We start from the raw sequence: 8,955 nt of genomic DNA, 5'->3' as shown, positions 1-8,955 counted from the left end.
GTGTGACAAAACTGCACATTTTAGAGTGGCCTTTTATTGTCCCCAGCACAAGGTGCACCTGTGTAATGATCATGCTTTTTGGCAAAAGTGAAATGCTCACTAATACGAATGTAAACAAATTTGTTGAGGAAAGTCCACCAGAGCTGTTGCCAGAGAACTGAATGTTAATTTCTCTACAATAAGCCTCCAAAGTCTCCAACGGCATTTTAGAGAATTTGGCAGTGTATCCAACTGGTCTCACAACCACATACCATGTGCATGGCATCGTGTGGATGAGTGGTTTGCTGACAAAGGCATAAACTAAGGACAACGAACACCATTGCATTTTATCAATGGCAATTTGAATGCACAGAAATACCGTGATGAGATCCTGAGGCCCATTGTTAGGACACATTTTTTAAAGGTATCTGTGACCAATAGATGCATATGTGTATTCCCAGTCATGTGAAATCCATAGATTGGGGCCTAATGTATTTATTTCCTCATATGAACTGTAACTCCCTAAAATCTTAGATACTATTGCATGTTACGTTTATATTTTTGATCAGTATAGAAAAATAATTTAAAGTATTATTTGACTCAGGGAAATAGGTGTAATTCTACTATATTTCCAGTTGGTGGGGGTGCTGCACAAAACTTTTACAGCGCTAGCATGGGTCTCTCAAGTGGGATAAAAGCAATACTTTGTGAAATTAAATGCCATATTGGATAACTATAGGGACAATTGATAGTAAGGTTGAATAATAATTTAATTCTTACTGTTGAGTCACACCTAATGGCATGTGCTCTACATACATGATTCCTACTTGCCTACATGTGAAATGGGTTTGTATTCTAGCAATGACTATACATAGTTAAAATTACATTTGAATAGCATTTAGGTTAAATGGCAATTGAAGACTAACTTACTTGGCTTCAGTGGATAAACAGTAAGAACTATGGGGACAAACTATTACAGGGACATACAGTGCATTCGGAAAGTATGCAGACACCTTGACTTTTTCCATATTTTGGAAAAACCCACTGGTCACTGACAGAGCTCGAGAGGTCCTCTGTGGAGAAGGGAGAACCTTCCAGAAGGACAACCATCTCTGATGAAACCAATATTGAATTGAATACTGCCTTATTCTAAAATGTATTAAATAAATATTTTTCTTCATCAATCTGCACACAATACATAAGTATTCAGACCCTTTGCTATAAGACTCATAATTGAGCTCAGGTTTATTCTGTTTCCATTGATCATCCTTGTGATGTTTCTATAACTTGATTGGAGTCCACCTGTGGTAAATTCAATTGACTAGACATGATTTGGAAAGACTCACACCTGTCGATATAAGGTCCCACAGTTGACAGTGCATGTCAGAGCAAGAACCAAAACATAAGGTCAAAGGAATTGTCCGTAGAGATCAGAGACAGGATTGTGTCGAGGCACAGTTCTGGGGAAGGGTACCAAAAATTGTCTGCAGCTTTGAAGGTCCCCAAGAACACAGTTGCCTCCATCATTCTTAAATGGAAGAAGTTTGGAACCACCAATACTCTTACTAGAGCTGGCCGCCCGGCCAAACGGATCAATTGGGGGAGAAGTGCCTTGGTCAGGTAGGTGACCAAGATCCTACTGGTCACTGACAGAGCTCGAGAGGTCCTCTGTGGAGATGGTAGAACCTTCCAGAAGGACAACCATCTCTGATGAAACCAATATTGAATTCTTTGGACTGAATGCCAAACGTCACTTCTGGAGGACACCTGGCACCATCCCTATGGTGAAGCGTGGTGATAGCATCATGCTGTGGGAATGTTTTTCAGTGGTAGGGACTGGTAGACTAGTCAGGAACGAGGTAAAGATGAATGGAACAAAGTACAGTGCGATCCTTGATGAAAACCTGCTCCAGAGTGCTCAGGACCTCAGACTGGGGCGAAGGTTCACCTTCCAACAGGATAACGACCCTAAGCCCACAGTCAAGACAATGCAGCAATGGCTTCGGGACAAGTCTCTGAATGTCCTTGAGTGGCTCAAATACAGGTGTGCCAAGCTTGTAGCGTCATACCCAAAAAGACTTGAGGCTGTAATCATTGCCAAAGGTGCTTCAACATAGTAAGTAAAGTAAAGGGTCTGAATACTAATATAAATGTGATATTTCAGTTTTGTATTTTTATACATCTGCGAAAATTTCAAAACCTGTTTTTGATTTGTAAAAATGGGGTATTGTGTGTAGATTGATGAAGGGGAAAAAAACATTTAATCAAATTAAGAATAAGGCTGTAACGTAACAAAATGTGGAAAAAAATCAGGGTGTCTGAATACTTTCCGAATGCACCCTAGACACCTCTTCCTACCTACCGCTTCTTTCCTCGGTGTATGTTTCAAATCAAATCAAATGTATTTATAAAGCCCTTTTTACATCAGCAGATGTCATAATATGCCGAGTGGAGATTATAAGAGTATATGACCATTTAGGCCATCTTGATCTTCAAGATGTTGAAACGTTCATAGATGACCAGCAGGGTCAAGTAATAATCACAGTGGTTGTTGAGGGTGCAACAGGTCAGTAACTCAGGAATAAATGTCAGTTGGTTTTTCATAGCCGAGCATTCAGAGGTCAAGACAGCAGGTGCGGTAGAGAGAGCGAGAGAGAGAGAGAGAGAGAGAGAGCGTGAGAGAGAGAGAGAGAGAGAGAGAGAGAGAGAGAGAGAGAGAGAGAGAGAGAGAGAGAGAGGGAGAGTCGACAACAGCAGGTAGCACGTCCGGTGAACAGGTCAGGGTTCCAGAGCCACAGTCAGAGCAATTGAAACTGGAGCAGCAGCATGACCAGGTGGACTGAGGACAGCCAGGAGTCATCAGGCCAGGTAGTCCTGAGGCATTGTCCTAGGGCTCAAGTCCTCCGGGAGGAGAGGGAGAGAGGGAGAGAATTAGAGGGAGCATAGTTCAATTTACAAAGGACACCAGATTAGACAGGATAATTACACCAGATATAACAGACTGACCCTTGCCCCCCTGCACATAGGCCATTGCAGCATAGATACTGGAAGCTGAGACGGGAGGGGTCGAGGGACACTGTGGCCCTGTCCGGGGGTATCGTCGGACGGGGCCACAGTGTCCCTCGACCCCTCCCGTAGGCAGGATATAACCCTACCCACTTTGCCAAAGCACAGCCCCCACACCACTAGAGGGTTATCAACAGACCACCAACTTACTTCCCTGAGACAAGGCTGAGTATAGCCCACGAAGATATCGGACAGGAAGATCACGTCAGTAACTCAACCCACTCAAGTGACACACCCCTCCTAGGGACGGCATGGAAGAGCACTAGTAAGCCAGTGACTCAGCCCCCGTAATAGGTTCAGCGGCAGAGAATCCCAGTGGAAAGAGGGGAGACAGCAATGGCAGTCCGTCGCTTCAGTGCCTCGCCGTTCACCTTCGCACCGCTGGGCCAGACTACACTCAATCATAGGACCACTGAAGAGATGAGTCTTCAGTAGAGACTTAAAGGTTGAGAACGAGTCTGCGTCTCTCACATGGATAGACAAACAATCCATAAAAAATTAGCTCTATAGGAGAAAGCCCTGCCTCCAGCTGTTTTCTTAGAAATTCTAGGGATAATAAGGAGGCCTGCGTCTTGTGACCATAGCATACGTATAGGTATGTACGGCTGGACCAAATCGGAGAGATAGGTAGGAAATCAGCCCTAGCCTTAACAGGAAGTCATTGTACAGTAGAGAGGCTCGCACTGGAATAATATGATCACATTTTTGGGTTCTATTCAAGATTCTAGCAGCCGTGTTTAGCACTAACTGAAGTTTATTTAGTGTTTTATCTGGGTAGCTGGAGAGTGAAGCATTGTAGTAGTCTAATCTAGAAGTGACAGAAGCATGGATAAGCTTTTCTGCAAAATTTTGTGACAACATTTTTTGCAATATATATAAAAAAATATATATAAAAAAGAGAGACCAGGAGTAACACCAAGGTCCTTCACAGTTTTATTTGAGACGACTGTACAACCATCAAGATAAATTGGCAGATTCAACAGCAGATCTCTTTGTTTCTTGGGACCTAGAACTAGCAACTCTGTTTTGTCCGAGTTTAAAAGTAAAGTTTGAGGGATGATTCATTGAATTTAACCAAAGATGCGTAATACACTAGTGCTAATTTCTTTATTCCTTCATCAGCCTCAAGTATAGAACACATCTCAAGTATAGAACAAATCTCAAGCATAGAACAAATCTCAAGTATAGAACAAATTCTGAATTGGCTGAGCGAGTTGTGCTTCTCTGGCACTCTCTTATCTTACTGAAGGACTTTGAACAAATGGACTTCAACAGCAGAAGACTAGCTCAAATTCTCACTGCTGTTGGTCCAAAGGTGTGTGCTTGTGTGTGGTGGTGTGTGATAGTGTGTCTGGGTATGTGTTTACATGTTTGTTTGCGTGTGTAGGTGGAGTGATTCATTGCCGCAGTCCCAAATAATTGATTATCGTATACCTCAGGACTGCAACTTTGGGCTCAGTTATATTCAGATGTGAAAATATGAAATAAAAAAACAAAACATTAATATTGTAAACAAGGTCTTATGAACTCAAACCTACAGCATGTAACTGATGTTTTTAAATAATTATTTTGACTAGTTTTACCTTGGCTTTATGAACAGTGAACACACAGCATTGTTTAACTCCATTCAAAGCTACTAAAAATCAGTAAAGGCATTCACAATGTGCTTTACAAAACTCATAGATGACGCATAAGCAGAGGCCTCCATGAGCTCTGCAGTAGAATGGGCTGTTGCTGACCTCCGGTGAATTCAGCATGAAATCAACAAAAAATGTTGAATTTAGGTTAAAAGTTGTTTTTTTAAACACAAAATGTCCTTAAATGTATTAATTTTTCTAAGTCATTCAACATCATCACATATAATTTTTGAGTTGAAATGACCTGGAAACAACATTGATTCAACCAGTTTTTGCCCAGTGGGTTCATTCCATTCACTGCCCATATAATATATAATTTAAACATAATTGAAAGGTTTTCAATGACCTTAGGAAATATTATTTACTCTACTGTCTGTTTCATAGAAGTAATTTGGCTAAGCAGGTTTTAGTTTAGTTCAAATTAAATTTGAATTGAAAAATCATTGGAAGGTTACTCAGATACAAAGCCAGTGCCAAGCATTGCTTCCATGTGAGTTTATCAGCTTCAATATTGTGTTTTCTGGAACTACTGTGGCTTTGGGTGTGCCAACTCATTATAAAAGATAATAAAGATGTTTTATTGTCACATACACCAGATAGGTGCAGTGAAATGTGTTGTTTTACAGGGTCAGACATAGTAGTACTGCAGATTTTGAGCAAATTAGGATTAAGTGCCTTGCTCAAGGACTAAGCGACAGATTTAATCTGCTTTAACATTTATAACCTACTTAATTTAATGTTTGGGATTGTAGACCTTGAAGGCTAACTTCAAGAGCTCACAAATGAAATGTTTCAAAATAATACTAAATAGAAATACATAAATGTCTGAGATTATTTATTTTCTTCCTTTGCAAATCACAGACATTTCTGAGTAAAGATTGGCTGCCTATGAAGCATCATTGTAATGAACCCCAGCAGTACTTTCCCCATGTGTAATGTATACAGAACAATGCAATAATAGAGTGTATAATCTAGTGATTATTCTGGGTACAGGTGGCAGAAATGGAAATAAAAGCATCTGACTTCAGGAAATAGAATAGATAAGAAACTCAAATATGTTGAGTTTATATTCTGCTTCAAGTTTTGAGAAAAATACATGAGTAGAAAAAGCCCTGAACCATTTTCTTTCGTCCCAATGAACTTTGACATCTGAGCCTTGAACCGTTTGACCAAGATCTTTAAAACTGTTTTGCCTGGACTATTCCAGCTGTCAATCCATTTGAAACACAAGTTGGTTTTGTGCGGGGTGACTGACCTCACATTCATTTTACATCCCATTTCTAAAACATTATGCACTCTGCCTACACCCTCTTAATTGCTACCAATTCTCCTGATGATATGAGATATGAACATCTGACAGCATGAAAGGGAAGAAGAGATATGAGGCTGACACTAAAATGAAACAAAAAATGTAAATTGAATCCTGCAATGATTTTTTAAAAACTCCTAGTGATGGCTTTTATCATAGTCTTATCTTGAATATATTTGCAGAAATGGGTCACGATAAAGAGCATTAGCACATGGCTGATCCAGCCTAATAGGAGCATTAGTCATATGTACCAGCCAAGATATAAAGACAAGACTTGTTATCATACCGGGCCTGGTAAGTCAGAGTAAGACTAATAGAATAGAAGCAAATCCAGTAGTCCCATAGCAGTACTAGTGGTGTGTCTGAGTCCTCTGGGGAGGTTGGAGCTACTGGAGTGACTAATATCTTCTGTGACAGGAAGTCCTTGGGGGCTCTGATTCACTAAGACCATGAAACCAAGGGGGGTGACAGGACTGTTCTACTCATAACCTTTCTGTTGAATAATTACTGCTAACCTGCTCTTCTATAGGGTCATCTAGGAAGGGCCTGCTGTCATAGACTAATGGAAAGCATGATGAGTGGTGGCAGGTTGGGGGACTCGGGGGGACATATTGGGGTCAGATCTCTCGATTCGACATGTTTGTAGGGTGGTACATGGCAGTGTAAGGGACATCTCCATAAGACACTAAGGTAGCAGGTGAAAATGTTAGGTAGTGTGATTGTGAAGGTTTGTGCCGCATTGCAGCCCATTTACAATTCATATGGTTACTGTGTTGGTCTGCCAGGGAGTAGTTTCATAGGAGTTATAAGGCAAGTGCCTTATGGGAGTGTGTTTCACTAACTATTCTCTGTGATTTATCATAGCCCAATCTGCAAATGCTTGAGCCGTTATCTGTAGTTCCTTTTGTTCTATCTTGTAATAGTTTCAAAAGGGAATTTCACACCAGAATAGATACGCTAACACTATTTTACTGGTGTTGCGATTTTGCTCTGAGTAATAACTGGGCTCTTTAAGTTGCAATGAGACAATAAGTTAGATGAGTTGGTCTGACTGCACTGCTCCACTTTCTAGCTCTGAACGTAAAAGATTCATTGTGCTGACTTTGCTGATTTACAGAGTGGCAAGCTGCCTATGAGATATGCAGTAATGAAACTCATGAAACATTTACTGAACAAGTTTCTTCTTCCATCTTGTTGTTGGAGACAGGTAGAAGACATTTTCCATGTTCCGTCTCATAACTGTTGTGTGAAAGAGAAACACATTTCTTAGCCAGTTATATCATTAAGAGTACAGTTCACCGTTCACTAGTCCCACTTCAAATATATAATTTTACAAGCTCTCCTGATATCAGCATGCCCCATTTAAGGCACTTAAGGAGTCCACTGAATTTAAGAATTGTTTTAAGGTTTGCCAAAGTGTCTGTTGCCAAAGTTCCGTGGTAATCACACACTAAAAAAAATCTAGTTGTTTCAACTAAATATTATTAACTGGTTCTACAGTCTTTTTTTTGTTTACTCAACCTTTTGATCAAAGTGTTACCTGAACTTAACATTGTTAGTTCACCCAAGCTACAACATGAGAAAACATAGGCAAAAAGTTTCATATGTTCAACTAGAAATTATTATTTGGGCATCTTACCTAAAAAATGGCTGTGGAACTAGTTACACACACAGTGCTTTTAACATACAATGTTTTCAACTTATATATTTGACACACATGATTCTGCATGTTCATATATACAGTAATTAATTTTCAACATGTCCTCACCTGGGTTTTAAACTCATAACCTCTTGGTACACAGAATTCCAATTGTCTTGCTACGCCACCATGTCTGTGTCAATAACTGATTTCAACTGTATGGTTGACTGTACTGTCCAATTCAAAGTAAATCTCAGCTCTGTTAAAAGTCCACAGACCATTTATAATAGTGATTAAGGAGTAACATTAAAAACAGAGTACCAACAATAGACAACTATACTGAAAAAACAAAAAAATGTTTAAATAAGTAAATCAAATCAATAATGAGGGAATAGTCAGACAACTGAAAATTGATACAGACATGGTGGCGTAGCAGCAAGATTGGAATGTGATGAACCAAGAGGTTGTGAATGTGAGTTCTAATCCCAGGGGAATAATAATTACTGTATAAATTAACATGCAAAATGTGATTGTGTGTCAAATATGTAAGTTGTATGTTAAAAGCACTGTCTGTGGATGTGTGTAACCAGATGTACAGACTTTTTTAGTTAGGATGACCAAATACACATAATTTTTAATTGACAAAAGTTTAGGCCAACTAATACTTTTTTGTTCAGGTAACACTTGGATCAAAAAGTTGAGTAAACAAAAAAAAGGCTATGGAACCAGTTACTCAATAATAATTAGTAGAAGAAACTAGATGTGTGTGTGTGTTTCTTTTTTTTTCTTTTTTTACAGTGCATGCTTTTGTTCCATGCCATGACAAATGACATGACAAATATTCAACCTGTTTGGCCAAGAGACCCATATGTCCACTAACTAAACTGCGAGTGTATTTCATTCTCTAATGTCTCTGTGAGATTTCCAAGACATCATCAAAGTAGCAATGCTTGGTTTTGGAGCTGTTGAATTAGGTAATGGAGAGTGGTCCCTCTGTTGCATCACGCTCAGTATGTAAGTGGAATGGCTAAGTTAGTTGCCTCCTCTAACAGTTTTTGGAAGCCCAGGGCCCTGTGATCCCATCTGCATTGGCAGTCAATAGCCCCTGTCATGCCAAGGAGAATGAGAGGGCTCAGAGTAGGGATTCAGTAAGCAACCTGAAAGCTTCCACTAGGCAACGGAGCATCAAAGCCTTTTCCAATTCTTCTCTACAGCAGCTTGATACACAGGGAGAGGACAGAATAAATAAGTCAACAAAAAGTAATTTGTTTATGCACTGAACCTTAAGTATTTGTGACTGCACAGAGTGGGAGAGGTAAGAAACA

The sequence above is a fragment of the Oncorhynchus nerka genome, linkage group LG10 (genome assembly GCF_034236695.1).
Source record: "Oncorhynchus nerka isolate Pitt River linkage group LG10, Oner_Uvic_2.0, whole genome shotgun sequence".
Lineage (NCBI taxonomy): Eukaryota > Metazoa > Chordata > Actinopteri > Salmoniformes > Salmonidae > Oncorhynchus > Oncorhynchus nerka.
Note: the sequence above shows the minus strand (reverse complement) of the source record.